The sequence below is a fragment of the Sarcophilus harrisii genome, chromosome 2 (genome assembly GCF_902635505.1).
Source record: "Sarcophilus harrisii chromosome 2, mSarHar1.11, whole genome shotgun sequence".
NCBI lineage: Eukaryota > Metazoa > Chordata > Mammalia > Dasyuromorphia > Dasyuridae > Sarcophilus > Sarcophilus harrisii.
The window spans coordinates 168205706-168225871 of NC_045427.1; the positions used below are offsets into that span (position 1 = coordinate 168205706).

General features: G+C 37.0%; 1 protein-coding gene across 1 annotated transcript in view; it reads right to left on the reverse strand.

Moving 5' to 3' along the window:
• FAM167A (family with sequence similarity 167 member A) overlaps nucleotides 1–19947 on the reverse strand; it is a 54077-nt gene extending 34130 nt beyond the window's left edge. Inside the window, exon 1 of the mRNA XM_003757928.4 lies at nucleotides 19291–19947. The gene's annotated coding sequence lies outside the window, so the exon portion shown is untranslated. The remainder of the gene's footprint in view (nucleotides 1–19290) is intronic.
• Between the last annotated feature and the right edge of the window lie 219 nt (nucleotides 19948–20166).

Sequence of the window (20166 nt, forward strand, 5' to 3'; positions counted from 1 at the left end):
ACTTTAGAAATGTTCTAGTCCAACTTCTCAATTACAGATGAAGAAACTGAGAAATTAAGTTATTTGCCAAAGTTTATATAACTAGTCAGCAGCAGTCAGAATCCAAATCTAATGCTCTCTTTCTCTCTCTCTCTCTCTCTCTCTCTCTCTCTCTCTCTCTCTCTCTCTTACAACATGCAGAAATGCTGAGTCCTTTACATACAGAAAAGCATCTCTGAAGTGAATTCTTTAATTTTAGATCCAAAGATAGATGATTTATTTAATTTATGCAAGGAGGAAACAAATGAGGAAGAGAAGGATATAATGTGTAAATAAGTGAAAAATGTCAGAATTAAAGGAGTCCTGGAATAAAGGCCTAACATAAAGTGGAAGGATAGAGCCACATGTTTGTCTTACCTGACAGTCTCAGAGCAGCATCACGATCCTTTCTGTCCTTCCTTTTCTCTACTCACGAAAGCAACAGAACATTTCTCCCCTCCCCCATTCCTAGAACCTAAGCTAGGATGCATGAGATCATGTCTACAAAGAACTGGGACATCCTAAATGTGTTATGCCCATTCGGGACTTCTGGAGCCATCAGCAACTCCCAGAGAAGCAGGGGTAGAAGTATGAGGTATCATTCTCCCTTCCTTGGGTAGACATGCTGTCTGAACCATAGAAAGTTCTGATATTGCTGGCAATTGTAGCCATTATTGTCCATGAACTCCTGTAATAAGAGCTCTGAGAAAGCAGGAAGGGCTGGTCTGGGGAGCAGATAAAGTTGGCAGACCTCTGTGTGGTAGAATATAAGGGTCTCAAAATAAAAATTTCAAAACATTTCTCCCAATGCTTAGGATCATAAAATCTTGGATTTGGAAAGGGACCATAGAGGATCTATTCTAAAACCTGTCTGATGGATATCTAACAGCACAACTGTTCACTAGGCACTTAATAAACATTTGTTTAATTAAATTGAATCCCCTCTCTAATATATTCCCTCATATACATTTCTATCTTGCATTTATCCTTTTCTAAAATGAAGAGTTTATTGCTTCCACTGGGTAGTGCAGTAGATAAGAGAACTGGACTTGGAGTTAAGAAGACTCATCTTCATGAGTTCAAAGCTAATATTAGACATTAGCTATGTGACACTGGGCAAGTCATTTAATCTTGTTTGCCTCACTTCCTCAACTGTAAAATTAATTGGAGAAGGAACGGCAAATCATTTCAGTATCTGGCCAAAAAAAACCCAAATAAGGTCATGAAGACTCAAACATAATGCAAACAACAAACAACTGGTTGCTGAGACCCATAATCATAGAGGCTTCCAGGATCACAAAGACTTTAGAAGAATTTCCCAGGAGTCTTTGTAGGGCTCCCTAAATAGAGGGTTCCAGGAGCTAGAGTACATTTAGGCATCCAAGAGATGTTTTGAGGTTCTATTGACCTTTAAGAAATGAACTTCTGCCCAAGTTTGGGGGACACCAGAAGAAGAGATAATAGCAAGATATAAACTAAGGAGTATCCAGATTAGAGAGAGAGAAGATTGGTAGGTGACAAAAGTGGCCTGCAGCTCAGACCAAGTCTCACTAGCCAAAATGAAGTCCAGTTAATAGTTTCTTTCATCCTCATTTGGTATATAGAGTTAAATTTGAATCCTTTTCTTCTAAAAATATCCCTCAGACCAGCTGTTAGAGGTGGATGTAAGAAGGAAGAAATGAGATCTTACTTGTGAATCCTGCTGTAGCCTCCTATACTTAGAAGATATGTTTATCTGTTTTTTTGTGTTTTCTAAATGCTAATAAATTACATGGCCTTTTTTCTTAGTCTATGAATTTATAATTTGTCATAGAGAGTGTGAAAATTATCCTAGGAAGAAGCATTTCCTTGCTTTTACTCAGTAGTCTGGGCTGTGTTGATAAAGAGAGAGAATTCCTGCAATTTAGGTAATTTACTATGCCTGTTCCATTAGATTATAAACATCAGGCTGCCTTTGAACCTGGGATGAAACTTAATAAGAAAGATAAGCCAGTAGCAGAAAGGGATAGGAGTTTGTGTAGTTATATCCAAGTGTAGCAGAAAGGCACTGCATCACACAACCATAACCCCTGGAGAGCCACAATAGTACATTTCATTTTGGTAGTTGTTAGAAATTTTCTACTTATTTTGAACAAAAAATCTGTTATCTTGTAATTCCTATCTATTAGTCGTAGTTCTCTCCATGTAAAATATTGTTGCCTGAAATTGCACAATTAGGTGATCATTCCTTGGAGTATTAAAGACCTTTTGTGCTTCAAAAATCCCACCAGAACTATTTAGAGCAGGTAACATCTTAAAGCTAGTCTCAAGTAAGACCTACGGACTGGAAAAGAGGAAACAATGAATGAGGTAATGAGATGTTCCAGAATTAAATTCTGTTGATTTTGAAAGATTATAGAGGCTTAGCCATGGTTTCACAGCTTCAGGAGTCACACCTGGTTTCTCCCAAGCGATTAAAAAAACTTCAGAGTTTTGTTCTGGGTTCCACCTCTCCCATTGTATTCTGTGGTGCCTATAATTCAGGTAGGAAGAATGTTGAAGGCATTGTAAGGTAAGGGGAGTAGGTTGGGACAGAAGTAAAAATAAAACAAAACACAAAACAAACAAACACAAATGCTTAGACAAAGTTATAGTACAGAGCCTTATTAGGAACTCATGTCTGATTCCCTCCTTCCTTCTTCCCTTCCTTCTCTCCTTTCCCTTCTTCCCAGGGAGACAAGCTGACTAAAAGAAAGCAGAATTGAGAATCTAGTATATTTGGTGTTTTGGTCACATTTTCTTTTTATCATTAAAACCCTGATATTTATCTTGGATTGAGGATACAAAGTTAGGACTTCTAGCTAAATCTGAGATTTCCACTTTACAAATCAGACTGAGAAACTGAAATTACTTCTGAAAGGGGCTCAGGATACTGATGAGAAAAACCCTAGAAGAATCTTGAAGTATTAGGCTCAAGCTGCCTGACATTGCCTGGATGAATCTATTGGGAACCAGCAGTGAAGAGCTCTGGGTGTGTTATATATTTTTTTTTTAATTCTTGAGTGAGGTTGCCATGGTAATTGGAACAGTAAGGGACACATGCTGCTCTGGCCTTGAGCTGCTATTCTTCCCTGCCTTATCTTCCTGTGAGCTCCTATTTAGAGACAGTGAAGGGGGTCCCTGAGATGAGAGAAAAGGCGCTTACTGGGTCCTTATGACATTGCTTACTCCCAAGATTTCTGGCCTTTGCTGATAGTCCATTCAAAATACTCCTTTCAGTAAAAGCAGCTGAGATCTCTTTTCAAAGAGTCATTATCAAGCCACCCCATTACAGCTGGGGGAGAAGCATTTCAAGGATAATAGGATCATAGGTTTAGAGCTGGAAGAGGCCTTAGAAACCACCTAGTACACCTCCAACTGTTCCCCATTCTTTTTACAGATGAGAAAACTGAGGTGCAGAGAAGTGAAAAAATATGCCTAAAATCTCAGAGGCAGCAGAGACAAGATTTGAACTTGGGTTCTCTGATTCCAAACCCTATGTTCTTTCCTCTGTACCATGCTGAATGTTGAATTTCCCATATCTAAAAATGAATCCCTTCCTGTTCCTAATGTGACTTCTTCCAAGGAGAATTCTAACAGTGGATAATACTTTCTGGATGTGATCTCTTTTTTTTAAGAGATACAATATTTTGTTCTCCTATGTGAACCATGTACTCTATCCAAGTTGATTTCCTGAAATCACATAGGGCATTTCATTCTTTGGGTTATTGCTCATTCTATGTCTTTAGCATTGTGCAAAAGAGGGAGCAATTTGGAATGGAAAGAGCAGTAGTGTGTAGGTAAATATTTAACAACCAGCTTTTTCAGGAAGAGGAGTTTCTCTTTCTAATAGCCAAAATTATTATATGGGAGGCAGTATAGCATATTGGGAAAGGTCTTTGACTTAAGAGAAATGTGTACTAGCCTTGGCTTTGTCACTCATAGGATGTGAGACACTGAGCAAGTCTTTTCTGAGCCTCAATTTTGAGGACTTAGGACCAAACAATCTTCAAAGACTTTTCCAACACTGACTTGCTAATAGTCAACTGAAACCATTCTCTCCAAGATTACTAGTGATTTCTTGATTGATGACTACATTGATCTCTTCTCATTTCTCACAGTTCTTCATGCTCTATAACATTTGACAGTATTGACTGTTCTCTCTTTCCTAAGTTTCATGTCATTCTACTCTCCTGATTCTGCTCCAACCTCTCTGATCTCTCCTCAGTTTCTTCCTCTGGATCAATAATTCATGTTCCACAAGCCAAGTCAAGAATTTATTAAGCATCTACTATGTCTCAAATGCTTGTTGATTGGCTGATAGGATGCTAAGCATGTGCTAAGCACTCAGGATAAAAAGAAAGGCCTAAAAAGACAGTCCCCCGCTCTCAAGAATCTCACAGTCTAATGGAAAAGATAAACAGGATATATATACACAAGATATATATTAGAGTTAATCTTGCAATGGGCAGGTGCTGCCCTGGATACTCTTTCTTTCATATGCTCTCCCTTGATAGCCTCATCTGCTCCCAGGGATTCAAGTACTGTCTCTATTTAATTGTCTCCAGATCTATATAACCAGACCTCATCTTTCCCCTGAATTCCAATCTTAATCACCAACTGCCTGTTGTCCAACATCTGGATGTCCAGAAGGCATCTCAAACTCAATGTGCCTAAGAAAGATCTTGTAATCAATCAGTCAACAAATGCATCAGATGAATTAGGTACTGTGCTAAATACCAAGAACACAAAGACAAAAAAAAAAAAAAATCCTCTTCTTAACTTCTCTGTTTTTATTGAGGACATCACCTTGCTTCCAGTCATCCAAATTTGGAAACTCTATTCTCCCTCACCTTTCATGTTCAGTCAGTTGCCAAGTCCTGCCAATTTTATCTCTACATCACTGGCATCTTTTCCCTTCTCTCTACTGACCCTGCTAACACCCAGCTATTGTCCTGATTATCTCCCACTTAGATGACTACAATAGTTGACTATGTTAATTGTCTTTTGACCTTTAATCACTCTGCTCTCCGATGTATTCTCCACATTAGATATAGCACCAAATTGTTATATCTAAAATAATCATAAACCTAATTCCCATTTCAAGAAACTACTATGTGCCTGGCAAATGGGAGAAGCTTATTGAGTGTTTATTGAATTGGGAAAAGGATTCTGGATTTGGAACCAGAGCACCTTGCTCCAAATTTTAACATTGTCACTTTTTTGTGTGAATTTGACCTAGTCACTTCTGCTTGAGTTGAGGTATCTTAATCTGTAAAATGAGAACTTAATTAGATGGTTCCTACAAGACTACAATCCTACAATCTTAAAATGTTATGTTTGAGGCTGTGTGTTAGGTATTGAGGAGAATAATACACAGTTCTCACCTTCAAGGAATTCATAACCTAAAAGAGAAGATAAAATATGTACATAAATAACTATAATAAAAGACAGTAAATACCTAATAAATTTATGGACCTTCATAACGATGTATTATAATGAAAAGATCCCTGGATCTGGAATTGAGTTTCCACTTTGCCATCAATTTGCTGTGTAATTTTAGGTAACATTCTTCTCCTTACTTGGAGATGATCTTTAAGTGTCCTCCCGATATAAGATGCTATTATTACTTTCTGGTTCATTAGAAGACATACTTTAGGCTGTGATCTTCAGCCAGATTATTCACTTCCTAATGTGGAAGTAGAGAGCTAGCCTCAATAAATAGAATTCATGACATTATTCCATAGCTGGTAGTAGGATCATGCATTCCACAAATACATACTGAATAGTTTCATCTGAGGAAATGGAAGTTTGATTGGAAAAAAAGCATCCATTCTCTCTCCTGCTCCCCTTCTCCCCCTTAGATGTGGCTAAGAAATGGCAAAGACTTAACAGCTTGGCATGATTATAGGAGAATTCCCCAGTTACCTCAGAAATCCTTTAAGACTTAAGAAAAATAATTAGGGAGAAATTGGGTACCTTATCAGCTGTTGAACCACTAGTCTTTTGAAAAAGGATATTCTTTCTTGGTAGCATATACTTGATCCTTAAAGAGATGATGGGTTTTCAAGCTTGCTCCCTAGACAAACTTTTATGAGACTTGAGGAGGAGTACTAAGGTATAACCTCATTAAGAAATCCCTAGATGTGTATAGTATCCTAGAGGCTCTGTTATATAGAACATTAGAACTCAGTATTATGAAGTCCTGATTCAAATCCTGACTGTAATACTTAAGAGATGTGTGACCATGAATAAATTACCTTATCTCAGTTTCCCCATTGTAAAATGAAGATTATAATATCAATACTACCCACCTCACTACTTGAGTTGGGAGGCTACTTGAATGAGATAATGTATATTAAATATTTTGTAACATTTATGGGATGTATAAATCTTTGTTATTTTTATTATCACCAGGGTCCATGATGTAGGAAGAACTATCTCTTGACAAAGAGGGGGGAAAATTCTGGAGGCTTTCCCTGGGGCAGCTGGGTGACACAGTGGATAGAGAGTTGAGTTTAAAGTGAGTTTGAATCCAATCTTAGACATTTACTAGGAGTGTAACCTGAGCAAGCCACTTAACTTCAGTATCCTTAATTGGAAAATGGGAATAATAATAGAATCTACTTCTCAGGATTGTTTTGAAGATTAAATAGGACAATATTGGGAAAGTGTTTAGCATGGTCCCTGACCATGTCCCTTAATAAATGTGTGTTCCTTCCTTTCCCCTATGGTAGCAAAGACTGTATATGACAAAGAAAACTTTGTGCATATAAAGGATTCAAATCTTGCCTAAGAGTAATAAACCTTGCTGCCTTCTTCATTAATAAGGGACTACAGAAACTTTTGTTTTAAATCTTTCAATAAAACATTCCTTCGTCAATTTTATGAATTATATTATTTCAGGAGGAGGAAGTGTCAACATATGGTGATATGAAGTGATGATTTCCCAATTTTTAGAGGGAAAAGAGTAGGCTTCATGTTTTGAGACAATTCATGCCAAGAGAAGATCCAATGAAAGGGTTAGGACAACATTTGCCAGAATACACTTATTCATAATTCCCCTTTTCCTTCTTTTCTTCCCAATATGGACATTGAAGCAATGTTATTCTAACTTTACTCCCAAATTATTCCTTCATAATAAAACCTTAGGTTTGTGGAATAGGAATCAGCAACTTTCAAGAGTTCTCTCTCTCCCCCACCCTAATCCCAATCATACCAGAATGGACTTTCTTTTTTACTGAAGCACCAAATCCTATCATTGTGAGTGTCAGAGATAGGATATTACTCAAGAAAGAGATTACAAGGCACTGGGGGACATTGGGTTTGTCCTTTATTCTTTGGCATTTTCCATAATACCCAGGAAAGCACTCAGCACACAACAGGGCTTCAAAGAATATTGCTGATTAACATGATCAGGAATTTAGCCCATTCCAGCATGATATTAACTTTCAGATCTGCTTAGGAAGATGGCAAAGGAATTCAGACAGAAAAGCAATAGCTATGTATCTCAGGATCATAGATTTTAGTGCTGCAAGGGACCTCAGAGATCACCCAATCCAAAGCTTCTTAAACGTGGGATGTGACTCTGTATGGGTTATAAAAAATTTGGCAACAGTAAAAAGTTTCTGAATGCTCTATGTCCTGTAGTATAAAATATTCCACCAAGATTTAATTCTTTATATAAAAATAAACAAATACATCTATCTTATTAGCATGCAAATTTATTTTGTTCTTAATAAATAGTAAAATTGTATATATATGTATATATATATATCAAAAATTGTTTTAAAATAAATTTCTTTATAATTTGTTATAAATAAATGTTTGATTTGTATACCTATTTTATATACCTATATGCTTGGAGTCCTATAAAAATTTCTCAGGTGAAAAGAGGTTATGAGTGGAAAAAAATTAAGAAGGCCTGATAGGTAGTCTGATGCTCTCATTTTGCAGATGAAGAAGCTGAGACTCAGAGAAGTAAATGACTTCACAAGTTCATACAAATGGTAAATGCAGAATAAGTATTTGAACCCAGATTCTTTGACTGCATAATTAGTGTTATTTTCCTTAGGTACAAGGATACCTCCTTAATGGCTTCCATTTTTAGAGGTTCTTCCTTCCTTTAAGCCCTTCCTCCCTCTTTAAAATATTTACTATACCCAAAGAGATACTAAAGAAGGGAAAGGGACCTGTATGTGCCAAAATGTTTGTGGCAGCCCTGTTTGTAGTGGCTAGAAACTGGAAAATGAATGGATGCCCATCAATTGGAGAATGGTTGAGTAAATTGTGGTATATGAATGTTATGGAATATTATTGTTCTGTAAGAAATGACCAACAGGATGAATACAGAGAGGATTAGAGAGACTTACATGAATTGATGCTAAGTGAAATGAGCAGAACCAGGAGATCATTATATACTTCAACAATGATACTGTATGAGGATGTATTCTGATGAAAGTGGATATCTTCGACAAAGAGAAGATCTAATTCAGATTCAATTGATCAATGATGAACAGAAGCAGCTATACCCAAAGAAAAAACAGTGGGAAATCAATGTAAACTGCTTGCATTTTTGTTTTTCTTCCTGGGTTATTTTTACCTTCTGAATTCAATTCTTCCTTTGTAACAAAAGAACTATTCGGTTCTGCACACATATATTGTATCTAGGAAATACTGTGACATATTTAACATGTATAGGACTGCTTGCTATCTGGGGGAGGGGGTGAAGGAAGGGAGGGGAAAAGTCGGAACAGAAGTGAGTGTAAGGGATAATGTTGTAAAAAATTACCCAGGCATGGGTTCTGTCAATAAAAAGTTATAATTATTAAAAAGTTATAATAGTAAAATATTTACTATTAATTCTTATAGCATGTCTTATATGTGAAAGGTAATATTGTTGTTATTTGGATCCTATGGCTTCTGATGCCCTTAAGCCCTATACTTCTAACCCTTGTGTTGGTGCTTATTAGCTGTGAAACTTTGGATCAGACCATTTCCCCTCTTTGGGTCTTCCACTTTCTCACTATAGAATGAGGCACTGAACTAAATGGGCTTTAAGTATCCCTTCCAGTGCTTACATTTTATGACTCTAAAATAGGATATATAGATAGGGGAAGGTTAGCTGTACAGATTGTTACTATCATTTTATAGATAATGAAGGGGAGGGAGGGAGGAAATAAGGAATGAAAGGGTAGAGGGGGGGGGGAGGTCAGAGACAGAGAGACAGAGAGAGAGGCAGAGAGTTAGAGAGAGAGAGAGAGAGAGAGAGAGAGAGGTGCACGTGCATACATACATGCACACACACACATACATGCATACACACACACAGAAAGTAACTCACAAAAGCCTCCTGGGGAAAGAGTTTGAACTTTCTGGGGGAATTGTGGTACCCCTATTCATAAGTCTTCCTCCATCTCCTCACCTAAAAAATGGGAGGAACCACATTGATTTACTTTCCTGGAGCCCTTAAGGAAAGAACTGTTTTTTCAAAAGGCTTGTTATGTCCTTTGCAAATACAAAGTGCTCTGTAAATGCTGAATAATTGATGGGATACTGTTTCCAGCTGCTTGGAAGAAGACTCACAAAGCTCTGGCTTTATCAAGAATATTTATAGCAATAACTCTGTGTATAGTTAGCCCTTTTCTAGTCTTTTTCCAGTTAAAAGGAGTTGGAAAGAAATGCATGGAAAAAGAACTATGCTTTCCTATGGGGAGAGTGATAGAGACAATCATTGTTCAGTCTTGGGGGGCAATAGATCTCATTAACTTATTTGACAAAGGGAAAGGGGTAAGATCAGGGCAGCTATGGAGAAACTAGGAAGCTTCCTGGGAAACGGAAAAGCTATGTCCCCTTTATAGCTGCCAGACCCTGGCCAGCAGGGGGGAGGGAGGTCATCAATAACCTGAGATTTATTCCCTGGCATAGTGCCAATTTTCCAGAAGAGATGCTTTTTGAAGAAAAAGCCAATTAGCCATGGGAAAAAGTCTGAAATCATCCTCTATTGTAAAAGTTAGGAGTCAGGATACTTTATCAAGTTTTCCTGATGATAGGAACATACGAGTTATAAGCATATGTGACAGATCTTCAAAAGAGAGGTGGGTTTGGGCTAAGGCTGAAAGGATGGAATCACAACTGTATTGTTTAGCCACATATTTCACTGAACAAAGAAATAAGAGGGACTTATATTACAAAACATTTTCACATATCATAAAATCACTTAACTTTCCAACAATCTTCCCAGCCAGACCAGAAACCAAGCCCTGATGAGCTTAACTCTTTCATGCTTCAAACTCTGGGGAAGGATTCCTGATTTCTGGGTTGCCTCAGTTGTCCACTACATTGAGCTACCGTTCATTTTAGTCCCTAGCCATCTCACTACTCTTCATGCTACATCCTTCATCCCCTGTCTTAACTCTACCATTTTCATCTCTGAATTTCTATTCAAATCAGTTTTGTTATTGCACCTGGCAAGGCTATGTCACTCCAATACTTAAAGGTTCCATTAACCATTCCTATAATTTTCCAAGTCAAAACAATGCCTTCCTGGATTTACTGTCCTATTTTAGACTATAACTCCCTCTATTAAAATGTAAAGCTCCTTGAGGTCAGGGAATGTTAGGCAGTCAGCAAACTTTATTATAAAAAACTATTTTCCAGACACTATAACTATAACAAAAGTGCTTAGTACAAAAAAGGCAAAAAACTGCCCCAGCTCTCAAAGAGCTCACATTTTAATGAGGAAGAAAACATGCAAAATACTAAGTACAAACAAGATATAAACAGGATTAACTGGAGGTTATCTCAAAGGGAAAACACTAAAATTAAAGAGAAGTGGGAAAGGTTCCTTGTAGAAGGTGGGACTTAAGCTAAGGATAAGTGAGGAAGTTAGAATGAGGAGGGAGAAAATTCCAGGCATGAAGAATAGCCAGTGAAAATAGTGGAATTAGGAGGCAGAACAAAGAAATAGCAAGGAATGGGGCAGTGTTGCTATAACAGAATATGTGATAGGGAATAAGGTGTAAGAAAGACTAGAAAGGTAGGAAGAGGCCAAATTATTATGGTCTTTAAAAGCTAAACAGAGGATTTTATATTTGATCTTGGAAGTAACAGAAAGCAATTATAGTTTATCAAATAGGTAGTTAGGGGAGGGAATAGTATGTGCCAGGCAGGCATTGTACTAAACACTTTTTACAAATATTATCTCATTTGATCTCACAATTCTTCTAGAGAAGTAGATGTCCTTTGACAATAGTAGGGAAATTCACATGAATGGGGAGTGGGGGTCTTGGAGAGAATGGTCATGTGTTCGTTCAGTTGTGGACATGTTGAGTTTAAATATCTATGGGACATCTATTTTATCCATTAGGCAACTGGAGATGTGAGACAAGTTCATTAGAGAGTTTAGGACTAAACAAATAGATCTAACAATTATTGTCACAGTGATTACAATTGAATTCAGAGTTTCTGGCAAGATTTCCAAGAGAAATCACATAGACTTTTTCATTTTGTTATTTGTATCCCTAGCATTTAGCACAGTACTTGGCACATTACTAATGCTTTTTTTGTTCATTCATTCATCCAGTCAGACTTCTTCATTTTACAAATCAAGAAACTTTGTTTAAGGTCATATAAGTAGTTAGGTGACAGGGCAAAGCCTTAAATTCAGGTCTCTAAACTCCAAACCCAATTGTCTTTCAAAAGGTAGTGTTATTATTTTCATTTCACAGCTAAGGAAATAAGGTGTGAAAAGGCTTGCCTAAAATAATACTGCTAGTAAGTGTCAAAACCAGGAACTAAGGTCTTCTTACTACAAATTCGGGGATAAGTAGAAAGGAACCGCTAATTCTAAAATGTCATCTTTTCTTACAAATAGAATTATAACTTAGACTTTGTTCTATTTCCAAAAGCAATACATTCATAACTCCTGCCTCAGTGATTTACAGTCCTCCCCTTTCCTCCCTTCTTGTGTAAGCTGCTCTATTTCTATAAAGATCTGTGTCTCTACTTTTGGTACTTGGGTTCTCCTCAAACATGTACATTTTTTCATAATAATTGGACTTACTGGGATTGAATAAGAATACAAAACATTAAAAAAAACAACCAAAAAAATCCGACTCATCTAGGAATTGGTTCATCTTTCTTTGCCTTTCTATTAATAAAATCCAAGTTCAGAAATATTCAATGTCCTCTAAGAACTATGTGATGTGTTCAAATTTATTTGTCATTCTATGGCATAGTAAATCTCTTTTTTCCAAGTATTTTCTAACAGAAAAGGTTTTATTAAAAGGACCTTGAACTAAGCAAATTGAGGACAATTAACATGCTATAAAAAGTGAGAAATACAAAGAATTCAGAGAAACATGAGAAAATTTATATTAATTGATACAAGAATAAAGAAAGCAGAATCAGGAAAATAACATACACAAATAAATACAACCTTATAAATGTAAAGAATAATAACAACAACAACAAAAACTTGAGTTATAATAATGACCAATTTTATTCCCAGAGTTAAGAAAATATACCACCCTCTCTGCTTTGCAAAGATGAGAAAACAATGGATTGATTTTTATGAATTTTGAGCTTTTTTCTCTTTAAAAAAAAAAACAAACATTTGTTATTAAGGTATGTTATTAAGGGACTCTCTAAGAAGGAAAGGGGAGAGGAATATATTGGTAAATGAAGTTAATAATAATAATAATAAAGGCACCAATAAAAACTTTAACAAGTTAAATAATATGTAATAGCCCTTGGAGTTTTTCCTGAATTGGGGCAGGGCTGTTTGGTCCATTGGTTAACCTACATATAAAACAGTAGGGCACTATATACATGTGTTAAAGACATGCTTATTTGGATATAGCACCGAAATTTCTGAGTTGTGTTTTCTCAGTAACTGCCCAGAATAAGCTAAGTACAATGGGTATTGATGCAGTTCCTAATCTGAATCCTAACTGGAGAGATGAATTGAAGTAGGCCAGTTGATTAGTAGGCCAACTAAAGCAAATCGCACTAAAGTTGAGTTGGAAAGTGAAGGTGAAAGGGAGAGCTGAAGTGAAGGTGAAAGGGAGAGCTGAAGTGAAGAGAATGGCTCAAGCCCAGAGGAAGTTAGATGACCTAACCTACAAAGTGCCTTAATCCTTGACGTAGGCTACCACAGATCAAGGAGAGCACTGGCTTATTATATCTGTGGAGTTGTCATATTACATAGGACACTGGGATAAGTATTGAGGGAGAGCATTCAGAGGAAGTTAAAATGGGAAAGAGCCTCAAGCTCATGATATATGAGGCTCAAATGAAGAAATGAGGATGTCTAGGCAGGAGAAGAGAAGACCTATGTGTAAAACATGGCCATTTGTTGATTTATCACCTGGAAGAGAAATGAAAGATGTACATTTTGTCCCAGAGGGCAGAATTAGGAAAAGTGAATAGAAAATGTAAAAGAGGAAAATTTCAGAGGTGTGTAAGGAAATACCATTTAAAACTAAGTAAAAGTGAAAATGGACTGCCTCAGGAGGTAGTGAATTCTCTTCGTTAGAGTGGGTCTTTAAATAAGGCCTGACTCTAACCTGCCATTCAATGGCTTAACTACCACCTCATGGAGTATTTCCTTTGTGTCATGAGTTCCCCTGGAGACTTGTCTTTTCCTTACTAATTATACACTCTCCCAATTCGGTTTCATATTATCACTCCTGGTGCCTATTTTACCTCTTATTTTATCTATAATCTCTTCCTCTAAATAAGCTTACCTTTTGACAAAAATCAATCAATCAGTCAATCAATAAAATAAATGAATGAATGACTAAATAAGACCTGGATGACTATTTGCTGATGGTATAGAAACCCTTTATATTTCCATAATTTCTGCCCATCCTCAACCACTCTCTACTACACACAACCCACTTTCCAATTCTGGAATCATAATCAAAACAATCCTGACTTTGCTACTACTAAAATAATGTTAAGTTATTCTCTTATGACTCTACTCAGCACTAGTCCCTAGCTTTCCAAATTACTTTAGTTACTATTCCCCAATTTTTGTTGTTTTCTTTATTAGTATAAATTCCTTAAGGAAAGTGACTGTCTTTGACTTTTTGTATTTATACCTTGGACAACTAGGTAACACAGTGGACAGAATGCTGGCCTGAGGTCAGGAAGACTTCCTGAGTTCAAATCGAGCTAATGACTGTGTCCTTAGTAAAATCATTTAACACTGGTTGCCTCAGGTTCCTTGCCTGTAAAATGACCTAGAGAAGGAAATGGGAAACCAATCTAATATCTTTGCCAAAAATACCCCACATGGGGTCACAAAGAGTTGTACCTGACTGAAATGACTCAACCACAAATTTGTACCCGTGTTTAGCACAGTGTTTGGCACATATTAAATATTTAATAAGCTTTCTTTCATATCTAATTCCTTTTCATGACCTCAAGACCTCAGTTTTGGTACTTTTAACATCCTCCCACTGTTCATAAGAACTCTCTGAATGGAGGGTAGAGTTCCTCCCAAAATTTCCATTTTGAAAGAGTGTTTAGGCCAGCTGAATTTTTTTTGAGTTTTTGCCATCATTCCCCCAAGTCCCTTTGTGAGTTCTCTTTCCCCTATTAGATTATAATCTTCTTGAGGACAGGAATTGGTCTTTCTTTTTTGCATTTGTTCTCCAAAGATGAGCACACTACCTGGTACACAGCAAGTGCTTAACATTTATTGGTTGGTTGATTGATTCTGGTTGAAAATCATGTGAATAAGGGAAAAGGTAGTCTTTGTAAAGTTGTTTTTAATTCTAAGACTCAGAGATTCTTGTAGCTTAAATTTACAAAAAAATATTTCAGTTTACAAATGCTTTACATACATTGTTTAATGTGATATGGAACTTCATATGAAATCAAAATAGCAGAATTTAATTATTCTTATAATACAAGAAGAACAGCTAGATGGCAAAGTGGACAGGTGCCTGGCAAGAAGTCTGAAAGACTCATCTTCCAGAGTTTAAATCTGGCCTCAGACTCTTACTAGCTGTATAACTCTGGGTAAATCATTTAACTCTTTTTGTCCCAGTTTATTCATCTAGCCAGGAGCTAGAAAGAGAAATGACAAACTACTCCAATATCTTTGCCAAGAAAACTTTAAATGAGGTCATGAAGAGTCAAACATAATCAAACATAAAACAATAAGTCCATACTGGAGGCAATCAAGGATCCATTTTTAAGTTGTCTGGAGGAGAAGAAAATTCCAAAAGAATAGGGTATGAGGAAGAAAAATCACTGAGAGTTTTTTTTTCTATAGGCCTATTTTCTTGTCTATAAATCTTTATGAAACTGTCCTCATTCATATATATATATATATATATATATATATATATATATATATATATATATATATATATATTGAGATTATCCTTGAAGAAAACAAAAACACTAAGGTTACTGTATATGGCTGTCTATAGTAGGGCACAGCTCACAATTGATTGCAGGGAGAGTAGAGGATACAATAGCTGGCTTTGTTTATTGTTTGTTGTTTATTTTTGAAAAGCAGCGGGTTCAGCAGAACAAAATGTAGCCTTGTAAACTCTGCCCTTACAAGGTGTAGCACATATATATAATGGTCATATAGTATTCCTTGATATACACAACCACAGAGATACAATTGTTTACCTATTGCTTGCTTGGCAATTGGGGCAAATAGGATTGCTGAAGGTGTTTACTTCAGCCATGAATTGTTGTGCAGAGTCCTAATAGAATGCCCCTTTCAATATATGTGTGTATGTATGTGAGATGAACCCCTTTGGCAGTGACATTATGGTAAAACCTATGGATCCCCTTATCAGAGCAATGTTTTTAAATGAATAAAGTAAAATACATAGGCTTATAAAGGAGCCCAATAATTCTAAAATTAAATTATCAAAATAAGTATTAAAAAAATTTTAAGTTAATAAACACCTGCATAGAGAGGTCCTCCAAATTCTTGTTTGTAGATGACATTTTATTCATTGTAGTCAGCCCCAGATTATCATAAGGCAATTTTGAGATTCATAGCCAGTCTAAAGACATCATTAACCTGGTACTTAACTGTGGAAGTGAAAGAAGATGAAAAAAGAACCAAGGAAATAAAAATACATAATTTTCAAGATTGTGGCATAGAGCTGGATGGGTAGTCCACTGAGTTATTCCATCAGTATGTGCATCTTGGACAAGAATTTCAGATAGACAAAAAGCTGGACTAATTGTTGAAAAGGAAAAAGAGTAGTATGAATGGCATTTAGAAAATTCTATGAATATTCATACAGCAAGGACGTGGGGCAAAGCCCCAGACTCAACTGGACTGGCCATATTTGCTGTAGGTATGAAACAAAAAACTCTTTGGGGATTTAAGTGATCACTTTCACCTCTCAAAAGTAGAGATCATAGATTTACTCTGGGAAATGAATTTCCTTACTGGGTTACTGAAGGAGAAGCTGAGAGTTTAAAAACTAGGAGAGTCATCCAGATGAAAAAAGGGTTGGTGCGAGCTAGGGTCTTGCTTATCCGGAGATGGCAGGTTTCAGAGCTAAGATTGGGAGAACAAAACAGAAATTAAGGCTTTTCGGGTCCTGATATCAAGGATTTTGAAGAGGCACTTCCAAATCTTTTTAGCCAAAGATTTCAGCTAAGTCAAAAGTTGGAATTAGTCAAGATTGTTACCCACCAGCAGAACAATGTGCCCTGTAAAAAAGAGGTCCAATGAACAGAGAGAGGCAAGACTACAGTCTGTAAAGAATCAAAATTACAAATGATCCATGTAGATCAGGGCAATGTAGAGGCATATGTGGACATAAATAAGTGATGGCATACAACTAACAGTGACTTACATGCAATAAAAAATAAAAATTAAACAAACAAATAAAATGTTACAATAAAAGTTATTATAACAATTAAATATATGATTTTAAAAAGGGGTGGACTAATGACTAGCAAAAATGAAGAGGAGTTTAAAGAATAACATTGTTGCCACACACTCCAGATTAATACCTATAAATCTGAAACCATCTCCTTCATGACCTTTCATTTGTTCCTTTTCTCTTTTGCAATTGACCCTGCCCACCTCAACCACCTGGTCTTTTAGCCATGACACCCTCTTCCAAATTCCAACACAGGCACACAAGGTTCCATAAAGTAGTCATTGCTTAAGGAGGAAAAAATATGGCTTGGCAAAAGAAAACTGAATTGGTGAATAGACCCAAAGTGAATTTTTCATTAGTATACAAAGGAAGTACATACACAAGCAGCCAGCCAGCCAGTAAAATACTTGTTGACTCAGTATCATGAGATTATGTGACTTACCCTGGAAAGGATCCTGTGTATTGATACAGGAAGGTCACTGATCAACAACTTTTTCTATTATGATGCCACTTGTTAGGGGATGGTCAGGCTGCTAAAGATCTCCTTGTGGGCAAGTCACTTACCATAATGTTTGTAAATTAAATGACAAATAAAACTGGGATATAGGCAGAGAAAAAAGCAAGGGTGCTGATGTATATGGAATTTTCAGTCCTTGGGCAATATTTGGTTATGAGAGAGGAGAACAGGAAGCTAAACTGGGGAAGATTAATGTCTGTCCTTCAAGTGAGCTGGATTCAGTCGTTACTTTTTTCTATCCCAAAGTATTTTAAGTTTCTGAGAAAAAAAGATCCAGATTCAACCAAGAGATGACTCTGTGAGATCATTTTGTGAGAGCCAAGGAAAGAGAGTGGAAAATGGAAAGAAGTTACCCCCTGGGTGCTGCTTGAGTAGAAAATTCAAGTCACAGGACCAGGGACAAGAAAGTCAGTATTTCCCTCTGAGAATAACTTCAGACAGCTATGTAGAGATTTTTTTTTAAAACAAAACAAAACAAAAAACCAACAACAATAAAAACCCAACAGCAGCAGAAGCCACAGACCCTTATCCCATAACTTCTACAATGTGGAATGCTTCCAAACTAAAGATGACCACATCTGCCTTTATTACCCAGGAATTTGTTCAGCTTTCTCCATATTTTTGGCTTATGGATGAAGGGTTAATAGGAACTGGCTTCAACAGATCAAAGGAGAAACTGTCCCTGTAAGCCAACTCATCCCTGCTTCCTTCAGTCAGTAGGATCTGGAATAAGTTCTTGCTGACAAGGTACTTTCCAAAGCAATCATTGGGAGAGAGGGGTGTCATATTTATCCAGAAGCTTACTAGGAGTTTATGGAGAAATTTGGTTTGGGAGACTGCTTGAGGTCTGGAATCAAGAAAAGAGTGGGGGATCTGTTTACCACCAACCCAGAGTTAAATTGCCTTGCATAATCATTGAATAACCAATAGGGTTTACCATGTGCCAGACATTGTGCTGATCAGCTCAGTGATAACCAAAGACCACAAGCCCATTTGGGTCTAAGCATCATTCAGAACAAAAATAACCAAAAAGAAGCAACAGGAATTTTTTGGTTTAAAAAAAAAGGCCCAAACTAAGGAAACTCCTATGCTTATGACTTAGGCAAAGTCTCATGGTTCCTTTAGGGTGAGAAGTTTCTGATTTTGTCTTAGGCTCTCAAGCACTCATAAGTATGAAAACTTCAGTTATTGACCTTGCAATGTGCTATCTGAAGAACAACTGCCTCTCATACATCAGCTTTGACCCTCTGGCTCCTGGACTCTGAGCTGTTGTTTGATGAAGTTACTAACAGAAACTTTCATTTCCTTGTGCCTGGGATACACATGGGTTAGATACCCTGCCATGACATCTGGGAATAGAGTTAGGGAAATAATTCTGGTACCAAACTGTCCAACTCTAATCACCAAACCATCTAGCCTTTCTATCCTCAGGGATTCCCCTCCTATATTAAATGATGTCAAGAAAAGGAGATGAGTCATCAGCCCCCAACTCACTTTCCTCTGGGCACGTGGTTCTCTTTATTAGCTGTGTATGTTAATCTAATCACATATAGGTCTGTGAGACACTACTGAGAGAGACTTTAGGATGGGGGGTTGCTATTGTTCTTTCTCTCCCTTTTCCCCTCCCCCTTCCAACTCAGTTTTGGTAAATGATGCTTGAGAAGCTAAGAAAACCAAGATATACAGGAAAAAAAAAAGTCCCATACAATCTCAGGCTGTCCTCTCCCATCCCTGCCAAAGCGAAATCATTTTCCCATAAGAATATTTGCTGTAGCTTTGTTCAGTTTCACGATAAACCTCTATCTCAAACTCTTCCAAATGGAACCTGTCTGAGGAGGATGTTCAGAGGGGGAAACTCACCCGGAGGAGGGATCAAGGTCCTTCAAATGCCAGTGGCAGCAGAAGTCTCAGGTCCTGCTCCTCTGTCTGCTGTACACATCCACATATCAGAGTGCCCGGGGCTCGCATACATACACACACACACACAGAGATGAGGCCATCCCGTTTAATATTCCAGAGGCATATTTTCTCAGTCTTCTTCCTCCATACAACCAACTTGTTATTTGTGGTGTGGTTTTACTTGCTTCCTAGCCTCTTGGTTACTGTCTCAGTAGCTGCCTCTCCCTCTCCCTCTCACTCCCTCCCTTTTCTCCCATACTCTTGTGAATTCGCGGTGCTATTCTTTTTTTTTTTTTTTTTTTTTTTTTTGGGACTTTTTTTTTTTGGTTGCGTCAGGTCAGTTGCCTGGCGACGGCAGAGCTATTCTACCACAAGTCTTTTCAGTTCAGATTTTCTCTCTCCCTCTCATTCATACATACCACTAAACCCAGAATCCTACCTCCCACCCTGTAATCACTCTGAAGAGCCTGAAGAAGACCAAACTAGCTGGGTCCTAGAAACCTTCTCTTTCTGCGCTCTCAAAAGGGACTTGAACTGAACCATGAACTTCAAACATTTGCTGAACCCTTATTTGTTGAATCAGATCAAAACCAAATAAAAACACAAGAACGCATACATACAAGTATATATGTACAAGGCATAGATACACAGTAAATATGAGTGATAGATACATGTACATGCATAATGCATATAGTCATAAACAGACCAAAGTTTTTTTAAAGCACACTTAGCAATTATGATTATAAATGTTATTACATTATAAGAATATAATTACTATTTTATATTACACATAATAAATATTAAAAATCATTTTACATATATGGAAAAAAACAAAGA